The sequence below is a fragment of the Siniperca chuatsi genome, linkage group LG18 (assembly GCF_020085105.1).
Source record: "Siniperca chuatsi isolate FFG_IHB_CAS linkage group LG18, ASM2008510v1, whole genome shotgun sequence".
Taxonomy (NCBI): domain Eukaryota; kingdom Metazoa; phylum Chordata; class Actinopteri; order Centrarchiformes; family Sinipercidae; genus Siniperca; species Siniperca chuatsi.
Window position 1 is genome coordinate 5,045,973 of NC_058059.1, and position 20,699 is coordinate 5,066,671.

A 20,699-nucleotide genomic window follows, 5' to 3' on the forward strand; every position below is an offset into this window, starting at 1 on the left:
TCCATTACTTTAAGCCAACTATTTCAACAGTTTATCGTTACTTTTCTGTTTCAATTTCTCTGCCCGCTTGCTAACTAGTTTTCGCAGCTGCAACAGGTGGTGTTCAGGTGTAATATGTGGATACTTTTTTGAAAATCAAATCGTTATTTCTATTTTTCCAAATTAATTGAGCTACTCCACAATCTCTTTCATGTACCTCCTGGCAACTGCAGAAGTACAGTACGGGTACGAGTTCCCCTGGTTGAGAATTAGTGCAGTAAAGTGTGTGTGTGTGTGTACATATATATATATATATATATATATATATATATATATATATATATATATATATATATATATATATATATATATATATATATATATTTATAATCTGTGTGTGCATGAAAGTGTGCTTTTGTGTGAGAAAGTCGAGGGCCAGCCTCGTCCTGATCCCTCCCTCTCATCACGGCAGTGCCTGTTTTTAATCTGGGCCAGTGATTTATGAAGGAGCTCCGACTGTGTATATCTCCTCACTTCCTTTCATTTCTCAAATGGTTTGTGCACTGCGGGATGATAGATTTATCTACACACAACCCCTGCATGACTAATTAACTCTGAAATATCAGCGCCAGATGTGGAACTGAAAGACGGACCCCAGAGTGCTTTCTCTCCCTCTCGTTCTTGCTCTTTCCTTTTTCTAACTGTTGCTTGTGATTTTTCTTCTTCTTCTCTTTGTCCCTTCTCAACATTCAGCTATAATTCTGCTGATAATATGACAGGGTGTTTTTAGGTGAATATAAATGTTATACTGACTGAAATAGCTAATCGACACAACAGTTGGTAGTTTTCATTTAGTTGCTAAAATCCCCAGTTTCACTTCAATACATTATTGTAACCACTTCTTTTGTGGTTAAGAGTGCAAATGAAGGCAAACAAAAAACCTTAACTGTTCATGCAAACATCCATCAACTTCCATACTTATTGTAGTAGCCCGTCAGACTGAACTGCTATTTTCGTTTCACTTCATTTGAAGAAATATCGAAGAAGTATGCCAATTAAGGGGTTAATCTTTCTGTAAGTTGACTTAAAACAACCTGTACAGCTGCCTCCGATACCCTGGTTTATGTCCAAATACCTGCAAAACTAATGACATTCCCATCAGCCTCAGCTGTACTTTGTGTTCAGTGCTTATTAGCAAATGTTAGCATGCTAACACTCTAAACTAACATGGTCATCATTATACTTGCTAAACATCGGCATGTTAGCACTGTCATTTTTCATGGAAAAATTTTGACTTTCACAGCAGGAAAAACACAGCTGTAAATAATAAAACGAACAATCGGTATTGGTGCACGCTGACTCACTGTCATGGCTTACTGGGACGCTTGAATAAAATGGAGCCATCGTTAATGCTGTCAAGTCAAAATATCTGCTGTGAAAAGGGCTTATTGTAAAAAAGTTACCACGCTAATGCGCAGCTGGCATATGTTGGCATGCTGACACGCTAAACTAAGATGGTGAACATGGTAAACATTATACCTGCTAAACATCAGCATGTTAGCATTGTCACTGTGAGCATGCTGACGTTAGCATTTAGCTCAAAGCACAGCTGTTCCTAAGTATAGTCTATAAGTTTTTAATAAATGAAAACACAAAATAAGTGTTTTGGAGTATGGGCATTTCTATATTGAATCCTGTGTCCACTGATGTGGAATCTGGCTAGCACGCCTCATGGAGTCTGTCTGCATGAGATGAGTCAATACAGTCTCAACAAGGTCCTCACATCACACACCCATAAATCCCCTTTATGACAGATTAGAGAGAGCAATGGCTTTTCCACTCGTTTACCCATAAATACAGCAATACGCTCAGCTAGTTTATGCCTCTCTCTTGAGACAATGGGTGAGCTGATGTTTATAGCTGTCACGGACCAGCAGTGAATATGTCTCTTACTGGCTGTAGTCCAGCCGAACTTCAAAGCAATAAGAAAACAGAGCCGCTCTGTAATGGAAAAGCAAAACAGCTGTGTGCGATATGATTTAGCTTTGTTCCTTCCAGGGTGTGTTTTGTTGTGAGAAAGAACAAACAAGAAAAAGTAGAGAATATTTCCTGCTGCATGTCGGAGAGATAATATTTCCCACGCCAGTTTTTAAAAGTTCACGTCACATATTTTGGATTAAAAATAAAAGAGAGGAAATAAGGTGGGGGGGGAGGGGAGATTGTAGAAAGGCAGAGAGGAAAGGCGAGTGGCTGTGTGAGACAGAGAACAGGTTGGAAGAAGGAGCCAGGCGAGCCGTCAGATCTGTTGTAGGCGTTTTTTCCTGACAGCTGTAATTCTCCAGCCTACAGAATTTCATCAACGGCAGTTGCATTTAAGCTGCGCCGTGGGGCAGCGGCCCTTTCAAGTCTCTTTCCTCTGACAGGTAGATTTATTAGTCCTGAAATTTGTACAGATCACACGTCACTCATGGCAAGCTGTCAGCGTGTCAGAGGGGCCTTCTGGCTTTCTTGAGGTGGATCTGCCCGGAAGAGGTTTTCCCTTCCTCTCTCCTCACCCATAACTTACTCAGTTCAAACCCACCCATTTTAAAACAGGAGAGTAAAAAGAGACGAACACCAAAAAAGGCAGGGAGGGAACTGAAAATGCAGTTTTTCTTTTTCAAAATGAAGACTAACTTCAGAGATCAGTAATGCTGACAGGAGACAGTTTGATAAGTGAGAAAAATGCAGAATTTGAAAAAAAGGGTAATTTGAAGAAGATAGGGTTGGACGTTGCTTTTTAGTTTATTTTGAAATGGTAAATATCTAACAGTGATTCATAATTGTTATTAAAGAGGAAAATAATCGTGTCATGGGGCAAATAAAAGAGCTGTTACCCCGCTTTCACCCCTCTGTCGCTCTGCCGCCCATCTCAGTGACCTCTGGCTCCTGGTTAAACTCCCAGCATGCCCTGGGGCTTGAGGTTCACGCCTGGTACTAGATCAACAAACAGTCAAAGGTCACCCTTTCTTTGCTCTTGTCTTAAGGTCTGTGTGTGCAGAGAGTCTTGTTTTCACCTTTTCAACTCCCCAAACACCCCGCTGGGACCAAAAGAAAATGAAAACTCCTGCGTCCACCTGGATCTAATTTTCTACTTTGTGTGTGAACATGTGCGCTCTACAGTCCTGTATGTGCATGTGTGGTTGTGTATAAGAGTGTGCAGTTGCTTGGGTCTTTGTGTTGTGAACGGTCCTACAAACTGGCTTGCAAACAGAGTGTAAATGCGAAGAAGCTGCAACTTCATGGAAATAGCTATAATGTATATTTTAAAGGAAAAATCTGATATTTGTCAATTTGGGTCTTATTCTCATATTTATGTGCATTATTACTATTTGTTATGATAAATTTGTTCTTAATGTGTTTACCTTCAGTCGGACTCAATGACAAGTGTTCGAGATTATTTCTGTTAAACCTGAATTTTTTGGAGTTCACGTTTTCTAGATCTTCACAACAGAGGCAGTGCATCAAATTTTACGATGACACTAAAAGTGTCCTTTTAAGGCCCAGTTTCATCAGGAAGAGGCACAGCAAAATTAATCTGTGCGTCTTGCAGGGCTAGTTTGTATACTGCTGTAGCTGGCAGGCTAACAGCTAACACGCTAGCCACACACTAAGGCTACTCAGTTGCAGTAGCTCTTCGAGCATCTTTCTGTTCCCTATACTGGGATGTTTATTCCCCCATGGCATGGCATTGTTCTCATGGATTGTACATCATTTAATTGAATAAAGAGTTGCTGAAGGGGGAACAAAAGCTCCCTGAGCTAGCTGATTGCTAACTGTCCATTAGCAAGTTCGCTAGCTTGGGAAAATAAGTTTACACAATTTATTCAAGAGATGTATTTGTACCAACAACTCCTGTCTCGTAACTGTCTAAAATAACATGTCTCAATTGTGAAATAGTTTATACTCTGACAGAGGAGGTTAAATAAAAGTGGATGCTGCAACATAGCTAATAAGCTACAATAGCTTCCTCCATTTTGGATTTTCCAGCTGTCTGTTTCCTCAAAGGTCAACACTGTCAAGACGGTTTGCTGTTGGTCAACGGCGCAAATTTGCCTGTCAAAGTTCACCAAACTCAATGTGAAAAATTTGCACAGATTTACATCCCCTCTGCAAGCGAATCCACTGATTAAGCAAATTCATCTGAAATTAACTAAATGCTGGTGTTTAATGCTGCCTTTAATGCCAAGATGTGGCAACATGGTAACAGTTGCAGGATCTCAGCCAGTGTTACCCATGAACTCTATAGGAATTCAGCACACACACACGAGGAGGGTGCCGGGGGGCTGAGCGGTGCATAAAGGGAGCAAATTGTGAAATCTTGGGATTTCCATCTCAGACGCACATAGAGAAACTTTTTTCTGGTTCAATTTCCTCACTAACCATAAGTAATTCTAGAGTTACAAATGCAAAATTGTGGACACGGCCGCACTCTGAGTGTAGCAGATGAGAGACACATTGAAACCATGTGTTTCCACTCTACACTGTGACCTGGGGAAGTCTCCAAAATCCCCAGCACAAGCCCCAAGCGCCTGCCACCAAGCATAGAGTCACCGGCCTGCTCAACACCTCGCCTCAAACCAGATTTTCTACTTCCCGTGCCAAGCTCCTGCCATATCCCATTTCTCATCAGACCTTGATGGACCTAATGTGGGAATCCATTATCACACCCGTACTCTTTTTGCGGCTTCACTCTCTTCTTTCTTTTCCCCATCGACTGTCATGGATCCACAGCGTATGCCCCTGGGGGCCCCAGCACCCTGGCCGGTCTGTGCTGCCCCAGCCCTGGGTCATCCTCTGCTTTAGTCCTGTTCACTGTTGTCAAAAGACATTCTCTTAGTGTCAGTACACAGAATAAGAGACAGTAGGTTCAATGTAATAGGTTGGGATCAAAATAAAAGAAGTTTTGTTGGATAGCCACACTTAATTTTTCAAGGCTTTGAATAGATGTGCTTGTGCTACAGTTACTTGACCTCTCTGTGCCCAAGTCTGGGAACAATCGCTCCTGTGTTTTGCAAATTGTCAAACTCAGATGCTTCTTTTGCTATAATTAAAGACTTGTACCACTATACATAAATGTTCCCGATATATATAGTAAATCTAACTACTGCTGTATGTTCCCTTATCTTTGTCTCTTTCACACACAGTGTTTGTTTTTCTCAGTGAACTCTTTACCCCAGCTGCCAACAGAAGGCTGTCATGCTAAATTATACCTACAGTATGTTGCTTTGCACCCCATCTCTTCGATTAACGGACAGGCGGTAAGATCAGAGAGATAAAGATTAACTCGGCGTTGTAACTCTTGAAAGTTTTATTTCCACACTTTGCAATTAGATTACAGCCGATCAGAAACCCCAGAAGAATAGAAAAACCCTTAAACGTCTTCCTTTAGTTTGATGGCTGTTGACAACAAACAAAATATGGCAAAGCCACCATCATCTGGTGAGGAGTGTGGTTGAATGGAAAGACAAATATGGCTGGTTACTCCTCTGTGAATCTCGCCATACAACCCCGTCTCCTAGAAATTATGTTTTTATACTACTTATATATAGTGTGTATATGCTACAACAGCAAATGCGTAATGCCACCTAGATTACACTTTTTATCAAGATAATTTAAAAAAAAATGTTAACGTATCTGCCAAGTTGCAAAATGTTGGTATTGAACGTATCAGTAAAATGTTCACTGACAACGTATTTAATTTGTTTTCCCTACAACATCCGCTCTTAGCAACTAAAACATAACTTCTTTGTGGTTTTGTTCAGCACAGTGCTTGATTAAAGCGGCTAAATGATATTTTTTATAATAAAAATGTCTCAAATGACAATGTGAAATTGGTTGCTTGTAGTGATGAATTATCAGCTGAATCTGCAGCTCCCCTCAGCTTTACAGAGCTACATAGTGAGTTTCAGCTCATTACAGCAGACAGACACAGTTAGAGACCAGCTGGTGAACATAGTGGAGCATTTAGCAGCTAAAGAGCCAGATATTTCCCTCAGGAGCTGGTAGAGACCAAAAACAGAGCTAAAAGAGAGAAAATACTGGACTTCATCAGAGGGACAATAACACGACTCAAAATGAATGATAATGTTGCTCCGTAACTGCTGGATGTGTAAATATGCAGGTGGCACAAACTGATGTTGGTGCTGCTGTGTGTGTGGAAGGTCACCAAGCTGATAATCATCTGTAAGAGTACAAACATCTGTTATTCCCCTAAATTACAAAACAAGAACTTTCTACTATCTACTCTAAAGGGTATTGTCGAATTTTTGTATTATTTTTGGTGGTCAAAACACTGCCTTAGTAGACCAATTGAAGCATTTTCAAATGTATCTGTATTAGTGTGGACATGGTGAAAGATAAAGGTCCCACATCTACTTCATTTGCACAAAGGCAACACCTGCTGCCTCGCTGTGGTCTGTTGGATTTCGTCCCACCTTTGACCAAATCAAAGAACCATAGTAAACTGTGTTAACTGCTCCTTTGTCAAAGCATCCGTTGCGCTAGTGAGTGATTTACAACACACAGCTTTTATAAACTGAATTTATTGCGATCTGCTTGAAAAGCATAAGCTAATTAAAGTAGAGCAGCACAATGGCTCTACTGCTCGATCTAGATCAATGCGTCGTTTGATTTTGATGCCAAGGCAGACCCGAATAAGAAGGCCAACAGAATTTTGAAAACTTCATTATTCAGGAATTACTTAATGTGATACTGCTCACTCCTTTGAACATGTGCTCACCTGTTACTATCAAGGGGAAAGTTATGTGTTTTGCTGTTTTGATTGACCTTTTTGAGGAAAGATAAGACAAAAGGAGACTGAGGGCGTTTTCAGACCTGTGTTCAGGATTAATCTGTTTGTGTCCCCCCCCCCATGGCACGTTTGAGCAGATGTGAACACATCAGTCGTACTCGAGTACGAACCACAGCTACCTCACCGAGACCCTCTGGACGTAGTGGTCACAAACAAATTCTGGAGTGGTTGGTTTGTGGTGGGAACGTGATCCTCCAAGGCTCTGCAAGTTTGAGCTAAATGGCTTGTGTAGCTACAGCATGTGTTTTCGCTTTAAGGTGTTCAGACAGAAAGTGATGCAAATTTTCATGTTACTTGCACAAATTTGACTGCTGGACAGTTTGTGCCATCTGTGTTTTTTCGCCCCAAACAGCCAATGTACAGACTGGACAGTTAGCTGTAAGTTAGCTAGAAACAGACGCCGTGTGCGTAGAGAGCATGACGTCAGCTGTAGATGCGCATTACATACTGGGATGCGGATGAGCAAAATCAACAGTTGCAGCAGCTAGCCTGAGAATTAATCGAGGTCTGACCTGGACTAGCAATGAAGTACATCGCCTTCTTGATATTTGGGTAGAGGGTTACATCTGGGGTTACAAACAACACATAAACACTGAAGTGTTCAAATGTTCAGTCAGTGGCTGAAGGAGAGGGGATTTGACCGGTCTGCTGAACATGTGCTGTGTTAAAGTAAAAAAAAAAAAAACAGAGCCAACAGTTCATAAAGGTGCGAGATGCTCCCAAACCCAAAACACGGGACCATCTCCCTGTGTTTACCGTCTCGCTCCCACCCTGGACACATCTAACCAATGAGTGGAGTAAACGTTCTCGCGTGGCTTTTAGTGATGCGTTTGAAAAGAAACTGAACCAAGGGGAAAACGCGAAAAGTTAATAACTCATTCACTGATTAGGTTTGAAATGACCCTGAATGTCTGTACAAAACTGAATGATAATCCATCCAGTAGTTAATATTTCAGTCTGGACCAAAGAGGTGGACTGACCAGCTGCAACGACATTGCCATCCATAGAGCCACGTCACAATCTAATAGTTAATAAAAATTAAGGGAAATCATGCAAATATTAGTGGTGGCAGATGGGGCGTCTTCTTGTTCCAGTCCCATTTTGATATCTAGACTAATAAGATAGGTGTTTTGGTACAGAAAGATCTTGCAGTGTTAATGTGTTTTAACATTACAGTAGGATATAGTCTATCTATGTGCTTGTGTTGGCTCATTCTTCTTTGACATTTTTCTCTCCCATCACCCCCCTCCTGCTTCTAAGGTGTGAGAGAACCTTGGCTCATCATGTGAAGCCTCTCTGGAGTTGAGAGACGGGCCACAGTCTTCAAATTGCCCCCTCACCCTCAGGGCATGTTCATGCGAGGAGACAGTTTAGGGTGTGACAATGAGGATCATCTGGCTCAAATCAGCCAAACAATCATGGTTCAGTGCCCTCAGACAGACAGATAGACAAGTTGGCCCAGACGTGCCACAGAGAGACGCTGACAATGCCATCAAGGGCTGTCCCTGTCTGCGTTATCCTTCTTTATATTCAAGCAGATAAGAAGACTCTGAATTAATTACGCTACAGTAGTCTTTAAAATGCTGGATAGCTTAATGCCTTTCACATCAGGGCGGTGCTGACAGAGAGATGTTCCTCCTTGTTGTCCTCACCACGGAGCTCCTCTTCAAAGGTTATCAACCGAAATTCCAAGACAGGAATCAGAGAGACGAGCAGGGTGAAATAGATTCGAAGAGCTTTCATGTGAGAGGCTTGCAATGAAAGAAGCTTTCAAAGCACAAAAGGCTTCTCCTCTCCTGTTCTCTTGCTTTCTGTCGCTGCTGTCACTCTCCAAGATTTGCTGCCAGTGTCATACTTTGGCTTTGAGCTATGAACCCAAACTGGTGTTGTAGCAGATTTCATGTACAATACTGCATGCTTGTCTCTTTCTATCTTGCTGTCTTAACCACTTTTCTTGTCTGCCACTGCCGCTGTGTGCAGACTGTGGACCAACACCAGCTCCAGCAGCAGATACCCCATCAGCCTTTTAATATCGAGAGATGTGAGAAATGATGAAAGGAGAAAGAAAATAAGTAAGATGTCATCTTTAATGTCAAACACCAAATGTGAGCTTTCATTACCCCCTTGTCTGGCTCCTTGCTGTAACATTAGCTGAGTTGCTTGGAGCGACACCCTGTCAGGTAGAGTTTAGAGACTCTGACACAGTATCCAGTAACCCCTCGCCAGAGTGAGTGTGAGCCAGAGAAAAACAGCAAGAGAGACAGACAGCGGCGGTGAGAAAGACAAGTTGAAAGAAGAGAGGCGATTGATCGTGACAATCTGGAGCTGCATTTGTCTCATCTAACCGGCTGCTGCCAAGGCGGCCAGATTTGAAATGTTTGAAAGTTATTCCATCGATGTTTTCACAACACAGTAATCAGGGTCTGGGTTAGACGTTATCCTCTATAACACTGCTTTTAAACATTTTGTAGTTGGCCTAATCGTTTCTTACATCATTTTAAATTTCAATAATTTCTCTGCCTCTAAAGGTTCAGACTGCATGTGCATGCAAAGTCAATGGAAAGGCATGACCACGCATGAGGGTTAGTTCACAAATTCACAAATTGCGGCGATGATGTATAGCCACAGAAACAAAGGTGAAATAATAAAAACTAGTGGCCATAACATAAACCTAGATGATCGTTACATCATCCGGTTTTCATTTAGGGTTTACAGCTCTATAGCAGAATACAAGAGGAGATGTGAAGGGGGCAAAAGGAATTTGTAGCTGGGACATAGAAGAAAAGATGTCAGGTAATAACTATATTTTGACAGAGTTTGTGGAATTATTTGAGTTTATGGACAGATACATTACGTCCAGTGAGTATGAGACAAAAGCAGCTCCAAAGGCGAGTTCAGTCAGAAAGTGAAGCAAATTTCAAATTTGTCCTGACTCCAAGTCCGGGGTACGTTTATAATCTCCAGCATAAGCATGAAGTTTTCACTGTAGTTGAAACATTTTTGATTGCGTCTTCGCCTCGGTTTGGAGACTAGTACACGTTGCGGAAAACTACTGTCTGTTTTGGTTGGTTGTTGCATTAATGAATGGAAATTAACTTTAGCAAAGACGAAAATGGGGTAGCTGCATAAAAGTCAAAATGCCGTAAGGAAAATACTTCTCCCTGACACATTTCTAAACATGTTGAATTGAAATCACTCTTAATTTCTTAACAGTGGACACCTCAGGCTGTTCGCTCTGACTGAATTCATCCATCTACACCCATGACGTCCTGGCTCTATGTCCTCTTCTTATCTGTGAATACTAACGATACACGATACACTTTTTTTTGTTTCCTCTATCTCAGCCTAGATATTACCCGTCTGTTCTTTGCTGGAGTCTGAAATGAGTTTTCCCTCCCTCTCTCTCTCTCTCTCTCTCTCTCTTTGTTTTCTGTTCATTTTGCTGCCTGTGCACAAACATGTCTGCTGTCTGCCTGCCTGGCAGCCAGCAGGTTTGAGGCCTATATTTAATCACCACAAGGCTTAACTCCCTCCGTCAGTGACGGCTCATTTGACGTGGCGGCCCTGGGCTCTCTCTTCCAGATTCTGTGCCAAATACAATAACTCCTCTCTTTCGTTACCCTGCTGTATGTTATAATTTCGCTATTTTTCAATGTCAGGGCCGGGCCTTTTGAAGAGTTTTTATTGAATTTCCTGCTGGACCCTGCTGCGGGGGCCATATTTTTTCCAGCCTTCACTGTTGTCACCAGGCTTTCTCTGTGAAACCCTCCTCTCTTTGCGTTTTCTCTTGTTCTTTCGTTGTATTTGTCCTTTTCGTCTATTTAAAGACAGTAAAATAGAAAATTAGAGCATCATTTCATCATGCATTAAGAACAGCGTTTCATTGTTACCACCATGTATGTAATCTACTGAAGACCAGTGCCCAGCATGCAGAAAAAATCCCCTGCGTATTTACTATTAAAGGTTCTTGTTACCCATCTATCTCCTCTGGGTAATATTATCTAACCCTCCTGAGTTACATGTGTTCACAATTCTTGAGCATTATAAATCTTCTGCGGAGCTGTCATGAGTGTCTTGAAAGCATTAAAATGCCTGTTGTTTGACCAAATGGAAAGAGAGCAGATTCAAACAATACTTCACTCTTCCTGTCTCCGAGTTCACAGAAGTTAATGCATTTGGCAGTAGCAGATGCCGTTCTCCCTTCTGAGTTGTGTGAAAGAATGTCACCCAAGTCTAATCAAATTATGGCTGTTATAGCAGATGTCAAACCTTCACTTTAAATTTCAGCCCCTTGCCGCTGACGGTTCATGCACTTTCTTGCTCCCTTTTTGTTGTGATAAACCAGAGATAAGATCTCAATGAGAGCATGTATAGGGAGGGTGTGCTCTTTGATAATGTGGCTGTGGATCATATGGTTAAAATCAGTGTGTGTGTTTGTAAAGAAAGGCCTACGGTTTGTCTGCATGTGTGTGTGTGTGTGTGTGTGTGTGTGTGTGTGCGCGTCATCTCTTGTGACCTCTTAATATCGCATCACATGTCTGATCTTATTCTTGTCTGCCATCTGAACTCCTGTCATGTGCTCCTTTTGCCAATCTGTCACACTTAATCTGAGCGGAAAGAAAGACTTAAGAGGAGAGCCTCCAGTGCCCCGGGAACGCTTGGGGTTGGGGGAAAAAAAGAGAGCGGAGAAACAAAGGAGAAGAAGGAGAAGAAAATCACAACGGCGTAGCATTTCAGGGGCATGAATGGCATCAATGATTCGCTGAGGGGGATAAATGGAGTGAGAGAAAAGAGGGAGAAAGATGAGAGAACAATGTGTCTGTTGTTCTTTAATCTGAACTAAATCATCTGTCTCTCTCTCTGTCAGGTGTTGAGCTCTGCTCTCATCACACAATGCTTCAAGGGTTTGCCCGGTACAGTGCTGTCCTAATGATTTAGTCAGGTCTCTCCCTTCTTCTCATCTTCCTTTTCAGTCTCTGCTTTGGTTGATTTCACGAGATCTGAAGCTAAAGATTTCTCCTTCTGTACAGTTAGTCAGTGCAACAGTTACACGCTTGTTAAGCTGATGATTACGGTCATTTTTCAGCCCTGATATTTTGAAGTCTAATCATATTCAACATCTCCTGGGAAGAAAAACATTCCTGTTCTCAACAGTTAGTAGAAATTATTTCTTAACTTCCAGATTTCTCACTGGTTTAAATTTATGTCCTTGGAAGATCATGAGAGTGGCGAAGGTTACATGTTCAGATTTAAGTCGTTTCAGTAACGCGAACCATGAGCTCGTTTTGTGTTCGTCTGCCAGATGGGACAGCTGCTCAGGGTGCAGCTGAGCTTCACTTCGCTTCTCTCTGGGTGAAAAGTTCATTTCCAAAGTGCCAAAAATCCATGTGGGAAAGCAGCGTTACCTGAAGTTCATTATACACATTACATGTAGGTGTTTTATTAACAATGAACCCATTTTTTTCTGAATTACACGTTTAGATTCGTTGAAACAGTATTTGTGCAAGTGAATGTGAAATCAGAGCACCAACGTCCTAATCTGTTATGTTGTAAGAAGGCAGAATCTTTGCAGACAGTTAGTTGGAATCAAAATTTATGAGCTCAGAAAATTTTCTTTACTCTCAAAGTCAAATTAAGTTTGGATGTAATCCCAGATGAGTCTGGTTAATGACTGTACAAATAGTTATGAACCAGAACACATAGTCATATTCTCTGGGTACTATATCTGCATCCAGTATCACCAAATAAGCAGCTTAGATTTTAAGGAAATTAAAGGAATAATTCAACAATTTGGGAAATACATTTATTTGCTTTCTTGCCAAGAGTTAGATGAGAAGACTGATACCACTCTCTTGTCTGTACAGTAAATATGAAGCTACTGCCAGCAGCCAGTTAACTTAGCTTAGCATAAAGACTGAAAACAAGGGGAAACAGCTAGCCTAGCTCTGCCTAAAAATAGCAAAATCCACTACCAGCACTTCTAAAGTTCACAAATTTAGAGTTTAGAGGTTTAGTTTGTTTAATTTGTACAAAAGCTGAGGCTCAAGACACATAACCCTGTGTCATTTTTATGTTTCATTTTTTGCACAGATTAAAAAAAGAAGATTTTGTTACCCTTGGACAGAGCCAGGCTAGCTGTTGAACAAACAGATATGAGAGTGGTATCAAGTGGTATATCCCAAAATGTCAAACTACTCCTTTATCCTATATTCACAGCTGCACATGAAAAGGCATCTTAGCATTTACAACATTCATCTGCATCTGAAAAGTCATATCTGTGTAGATTAAAGTATTTTTTCCTTAAAACCAGGAAATGTGGATGGGCCAGACATTTTCAGCAGCCTATTTAAAACCTTCTTTTTAGTTTTTGGTAATGACAGATTTTAAACAAATGCAAATGAATGTAATAAAAAATAGCAGGCGTTTGGAGATGGCGGTAAAATAAACAAATACTTGCCAGTCCAGGCAGGGTTAAACTGACAGTTTTCATTGTCAAATTTACGCTTCAGTGTTGACAGAGACATATTTTCAGTAGAGCACTTCCCTACTTGTGACTGTCGATAGCCAGATGTTTTAAAAAGCTACCAAGCGTGGTCGGAGCTCACATGAGAAAACGTTGATTTGTGAAAGATATGATCGGTGGTGTCGCTAAACATCCTGCCCGATCGGTACTGCGCATGTGCAGCTCTCAGCAGAGATGAGAGGGAAGCGAGATGGCTCACTTGTTAGCTACTTCCATACACTGTATATGTAGTTTACTTATTTTGTCATATATCAGGTTTATGTATATTGGGCCCCTCGGAGGTTGCTTCTGGGCCGCCAGTTCAATAGGCCTGCCTTAAACGATGTCATTCACAACTTTACACGGAGATAAAAAAAACACTGGATGGTGCTCTCATTTTGAAAACACCCTCATGTGTTGCTCCATTCAAAGCCCAATTAAATGTTTTATGAGAGGAGTTGAAGTTATGGACTTCTACAGAAACTGAGAACACATGGTGGGATGTGGAGCTGCTCTGTGTTTGACCTGAGCTGTTGGCATCAGCAGCACGCATTAACATGTCAAATTAAACCAACAGTGCTGCTGACAGAACAGTACTGACCTCTGTCAGGGGAAGTATTCCTCTCTACCCTCCTTCTTCTCCCTCGTGTCACACACAACTGAGGGCATTCCACAAATTGGCCATTTTCAACTGCATCTTATGACGTAATTTTCCTTCCTGACAATTTTCTTTCACTTGGCTTTGAAAATGTCCATAATTTCAACATCTCATGACCAGATAATGGGGGGTTCATGAGGAGAAGTCAGTCAGCTAAGACAGCAATTGAAGTCTTGTCTGTAGCACTTAATGTCATCAGCATTTTGTCACTGAGGACAATTATTGTGCACTGCACTTTGTCTAATGGTTGCTGCAGCTCAGTCTGTCATGTATCATTCATCACATGGATAGATACTTTGTAAGGTTGTGTCTTTTATTTTAAAAACACACAAACTCCTGTGCCTGCACTGTATCAACTCTTGAAGCCACTAGCTATGAGGAAAATATACTCACCGGTATTACAGTACAAGTTAGTGCATGATGGCGGTGTTTTGTTTCTACACTTTGTTTGCTAATTATCTGCTTACAAAGCTGTTTGGTTGCCATTTTCATGTCTGTCCATAATACCAGTTACACTGAATGGCGAGCTTAGCTTTGCCTGACTCACTGTAGCAGCCAGTGGTGGAAGAAGTATTCAGATCCTTTACTTAAGTAAAAGTACTAATACCACACTGTGAAAATACTCCACTACAAGTAAAAGTCCTGCATTTTTAAGTAAAAGTATATAAATATTATCAGCTAAATTTACTATTAAAAGTAAAAGTCGTCATAGTGCAGTAAAATGCTCCCTGTCAGTGTTTATTATATCTGATGTTTCTGGATTAATATTCCTGCTGCATTAATGTGTATGTTGCATTGTACTGCTGTAGATGTTTAAAGTTCAGCTAATTTTAACTATTTTATATACTGTTGGGTAGTTTAATCTACAGCAATGCATCATGGTCTATAAGATCATCATATGTTTGTAGCGCTGCTGTCCTGTGAGAACCACGTATCTCTAAGAAGTCAGCTTTTCATGAGCTCAGCTTTATGATGATGCATTTTCCAGCTGATCCAAGGGGCGTTTAAAGAGTTTATTCAGCTTCAGAAGGAGGAGAGTTTTCTCAGCACATAAAGGAAACACTTCATCCTTCAGTTTATCACAAACATTCGCATTCAAAATCACCAAATTTGGAGATACAGGAAGGGTATGAAAGGTTATAATCTGAAAAGTAACTAAAGCTGTGAGACAAATGCAGTGGAGTAAAAAGTACAATATTTGCCTCTGAGATGTCGTGGAGTAGAAGTACAACATAGCATAAAATAGCAATACTCAAGTAAAGTACAAGTAACTCAGATTTGTACTTAAGTACAATACTTGAGTAAAAGTACTTAGTTACATTCCACCACTAGAAGCAGCTCCGTTCAAAAGTAAAAATACTTGTTTTACCTTTACCTATAAAAGTTGCCACTTTCAATGTTGAGAGGAAATTATATCACAAATGTGTTAATGCCAGGTAGCTAATCAAGCTAGGAACAATAGCGAGACCACAGGTGGATCCCAACAGGTTGTAATGCAATGTCATGTGGTAACGCACTGTGTTGGCCACTCAAATTAGCATTTACGCGCTGAAATTTCACAGTGAACCAATTCATTGTTATGGAATCGGCACGATCAGTGGATTCGCTCGTGGGGGCGAAGTAAATCTGTGCAAATTTTTCGCATCTGGTTCATCTCTGGGGAACTTTGACATGCAAATTTGTGCCGTTGACCAATAGCAAGCTGTCTTGACAGTGCATGCCTCTGAGGGAACGAAAAGTCCAAAATGGAGGAAGCTATTGCAGCTTCTTAGCTGTGTTATTGCACTATTCATTTTTTTTTTTAACCCTGCTGTGCTGGAGTATAAACTGCTCCACAAAAGAGGCAAGGATGGCTGAGAGTTGCATCTTTTGAATAAACTGTGTAAACTTATTGTCCTGTAAGCCACTGAGCTAAAGACTGGGGCGGCTGTGGCTCAGGAGGTAGAGTCATCAACTGATCACAGGGTTGGCGGCTGATCCTCACCTCCAATTGTCGAAGTGTCCTAGGGCAAGACACTGATCCCCAAGTTGCTCCTGATGGTTGGCCAGCACCCTGCGTGGTAGCTCGCCGCCATTGGCGTGTGAGTGTGTGCGTGAATGAGTAGCAAAAACCGCTTTGGTCGAAAGCGTAGCCATTTACCATTTAAAGAGCTGTCTAGCTTGGAGAGCTATCGTGACCATGATTTTGACTGACTAGCTCTAGCGATTCCTGGCTGTTTAGCTTGTTAGCAGTTAGCTTGCTAGATACAGTAGTTTACCATCTAGGCCTGCAAGAAGTCCCTACGTCACCAACTTCTAGCACCAACTATTTAGCGAGGACATACGGATGAACTTCACTGTGCCACTTTTTAGGCCTTAATTCATCTGTTCCTTTACAGCTGTTGAAGAACATTGTTCACTGTAGCAAGAAGACAAATATGTGGAGAAGAAACTGGCTAAGCAGGTGTGCAATGAAATGTGTGTGGCTAGTTTAGGACTGTGCAGCGTGTGTGTTCGTCTATCCTCCTCTCCTGTGTGGGTGTTGATATGTCGGCCTCCTGTCACTGAAGCACACTTCACAGAACTCCATCAAAGAGAAAACAGAAGAGCAGAGAGGGAGAACCAAGTGGGGGAGGCATCAAAGGCCGATTCTCTACACTGTTTCCACATGCTGCAACATCCCAGTGGTAACAGCTGACAAGCCCATCTATAAACAGCCTGCTCAGATCCTGCCAGCAGGATGCACCCATTCAAAAGCATTTTGCTCCCTGGGCTTTGTTTACTGAAGTGCTGCCTGGACAGCAGGGCAGCATGAAGGGGGAAAGAGCAGGGTAGAGTCAAAATAGAGAGCACATACTTAAAGAAAGTAAGAAAAATTAGGTTGATAAAATCTTCTCATCTGACATACTGTTCCTTTAATCGCTATATTTTTATAATAATGTATGAAATGACAATGTGAAAAAACAATGTGACAATGTAGTGATGACCCTACAGACAATTATCACCTGAATCTGCAGCTCTCTGAGGCTTTATGGAGCTTCACATTGCTGTGTTTATGGAGTTGTCGGGGCTGTAACTTTACTGTTTTGGTTCACTCTCACCGCTCTCACAGCGTTGTTTTCAGCCGCAGCAGGCAGCTGTTTCCAGAGAAAAAGCTCTTTTAAAAACCCACTGTACACTACCTGCTCAGCAGCAAACAGAGGACAGACACAGTTACAGACCAGCTGGTGAACATAGTGGAGCATTTAGCAGCTAAACAGCCAGATATTTCCCTCAGGAGCTGGTGGAGACCAAAAACAGAGTTAAAAGAGAGAGAATATTGGACTTATATTCATCAGGTGGCCAGAAACACAACACTACAAAAGACTTATAATATTGCTCCGTAACTGCTGGATGTGTAAATAAGCAACTGTTTGCTAACAAGTTCACCATATCAACTTAAAAGGTGATACTATGTCAATGTTGTGTTCACAACTTGTTTCCGCTGCCCCCAAGTGGCCAAAGAAAAAGGCATTTTACATTTGTACAATTTCTTGTGCTTCCTCATCCCTCCCCACCGTTTGTGTCCTCAGCTAACAAACACACTGACAACTTGTGAGTCTTTTCTGTCTTCACCTCGTCTTGTCACACTGTCGGATGTTGCCTATTTGCAAGTAACACAGCTGAAAGACCGGAGAGATTTTGAGGTAAATATTTGCTGTCAGCCTACCAATGATCTCCAGCGAGACAGACAATGTTTTCTTGTAAAAAAAAAAAAAAGACCAAAGAGAGTTGGAGATGTCTTTTCCAGATGTCTCTCCGATGAGTCTAAACAGCATGAAAAGCCTGTGCTTCATTTCACTCCTGTGACTTAACTTACACTTCTTCCCCTCCTCTCCACATCAAAGGTGTTATTCAAAAATGTGCTTTCCAGTTTTAAGCAATACCTCCACTCGGTGTGTCAACAGGTTCTGCTCTCAGGTTTATTTTCATTTCTTAACCTCCTCCTCTACTCTTGTGTATCCTCCTTTTGTCGGGGCTTGCTTCATGTCTTTGTTTTGGCTTAGGATGGGTGGTTGAGCAAGAGGAAAGAGTATGAGCAGCTCATGAACAAGAAAGAAAATGTGAGTAGCAGAAAAACAAACAAACGGGCGTGTTCTTACAAATTCCACTTCTTATTACAACTTCCACTTTCCCTCAAAAGATCCCAAAATTGAGCCTTTAACCAGTCGTCCGGCTCTGCTTGATGCTACTGTGTCTGTGTGTCCCTGTCGCACTTCAAAGATCAAAACGGCGAGACATGACAGAATGTGAGTTGCATTCCTCTCAGGTGATGACAGCGATAATCCACAGGCAGTCTTGGATTCACCCGAGCATAGATGACAAGGGTGGAGTGACACACTGACACAACACTGACACACATTAGCTGAAACCCTCCCATTCGCCTCAGGCCCTGTGTTGAAAAAAAATGTGGGTCATGGGTGAAGACTACAAAGTCTGTCTTGCCGCACACACACACATACACAAATCTCTGCGTCTACAGCTCTAATCCTCCCTGTCAGAATTTGTGACAGTATGATGGACATATAGAGGGAGGGGGGAAGTGGTGTTCAGTGGTAAGTGGCAGGGTGACAGCAAAATGACAACACACACACACACATAGCTGTGGCAAAACAATAATCATACAATCCCTTCACACCTATTACTGGTAGCATCTCAGCAGTGTAGACTGACACATCGACATGTGGGAAAAAAAAATCTACATAAATTAAAAATAAATAAATGAATGAACCGTTTTTGTGTGTGTGTGTGTGTGTGTGTGGAATAGTTACATCTAGAAGCTCATTTCCACCAGAAAAAGAAAAGATGAAAAGTTATGCTGATATGAAAATAAATGTACTCATGGTGAATCAAAATTATGAGATACAAAATCAAGATTATGAGATATTAAGTTGAAAATGATGTTATGGTCAAAATGTTGAGATAGTAAGTCATAATTATGAGATACAAAGTCAAAATGAAGCTTTTGACATCTTTAGTATCTCATAATTCAGATTTAGTGAGGTGATATTTTCACTTAGCATTTGATCAAAATAAGTTTGTGATCTCATAATTGTAACTTAGTGAGTCAAAATTTGACTTTGTTTCTCATAATTATGACTTAATAAATCAGAATATTGACTTAGTATCTCATAATCGTGACTAAGTAAGTCAATATTTTGAATTAGTGTCTCATAATTTTGACATAGTATCTCATCTCTTTAATTTATTAAGTGAAAATATCGACTTACCCATTTTTTTTATATCATGTGTAACTTTTCATCTTTTTCCTTTACTGGCAGAAATGGGCTCCCATATACACCTCAAAATTCTTCAAACAACTTATTTTGCAGATCAATGTTGTCCTCACCTGACTGCGAGTCATTTCCTGGAACCGGTAGCCAACTGGGAATTATAAAACCGTTAACGATTCCAGTAAAGCACCAGTGCTGGGAGTCACAGCTCCCTAATACCTTGTGTACTCTCCACATGAGCTGATGTGCCAGAGGAAACACCCTCATGTGTCAGAAAGATGGCTGTGGCGCTGGTGGCGATATAAAAAAAGGCTAGATCCCTGGATGGAGCAGTCTGGAACAAATGGTGCCTCTGTTTGAGGGACGGACACAGAAATGGCATTGATTTATCACAGCTCATGAGATTGGCAGAATTTAAATTCACAAGATCAAAGGTCAAAACAAGGATACATGGTTGGTAGTTACAGTTTGTGAGGTCAACAGTAAAATGAAGTGGAATGTGAGTTTCCTACCCGCTTACAATAGGCCGTTTGTCTCTTTTCCCTTCAATTACGCGTATGGAACAAAAGAAGAAGTGGCATCATGTAGTTCTACTTTATGTTGACTGCTTACTGTTTCTGCGAATGTGATTTTTCAATAATGAGATTATTGTCAGGACAGAAAAAAATCAGGAAAGGAACAATTTGAATAGTCAAATAGGAGACACACACACACACACAGCACAACCCTCTCTTGTTGTATCTTGCCTACCCCCCCTCCCCTCCCATCATCGCTTCTCTTCCTGCCAAATCATTTCCACCAAATCCATTTTGATACGACATCACAGCGCCCCACAAAGTGAAGATAATCCTTGACATTTTTATCATTCACCCCCCTTTTATTTAGTCTGCGCTCTCTGTTGCCTGTCTTGTTTGCTGATAAAATCTGCCAGCCGATGCAAGCCTTGGCGGATCACACATCAAAAAGGTCCGTTTCCCCCCGGAGGGTGACGGAGTGTCAAAATAATATTCCTCTGTGTGCTCTGGGTGGCAGCTTAATTTAAAAACTTCATTTGATGATTGCAGCTATTTACATGTTGTTCTAGGCTGACTGTAATGTGTGGATACCCTCCTATTCTGATTCACTACATGATGAAAAATTATAATAAAAGAATATTTAGAAAGATAATAAACAATAAAAGACAAAAGTCTGTTTCACAGTGAGTATAAGAACAGTCCAAAAGGTTGGGGGTCATTAAATAACTATGGAAGCCCATTCCTGCCAAGACAATGAAAAAATAAGGAAAAGAAAATACATTTTGAGGATCACAAGTGTCATGTAAATGGTTATAAAGCAGTCTATTGATTGATATCTAATTGGCCAATAAAAGCAGGAATTGGTAAACGATTTTACAAATAATGACATTAATTCATCATTATTAAAATAATTTATAAACGTATATATTAATCTATCAAT

The 20,699-nt window shown here is 41.0% G+C and overlaps 1 long non-coding RNA gene across 1 annotated transcript in view; it reads right to left on the reverse strand.

Moving 5' to 3' along the window:
- The window catches only part of LOC122865743, a 35,346-nt gene extending 15,352 nt beyond the window's left edge, over nt 1-19,994 (reverse strand). The window contains exons 1-2 of the long non-coding RNA XR_006375537.1: nt 19,757-19,994; nt 19,361-19,596 (exon numbers count right to left, since the gene is read on the reverse strand). This is a non-coding gene — a long non-coding RNA (uncharacterized LOC122865743). The remainder of the gene's footprint in view (nt 1-19,360; nt 19,597-19,756) is intronic.
- Nucleotides 19,995-20,699: the final 705 nt, after the last annotated feature.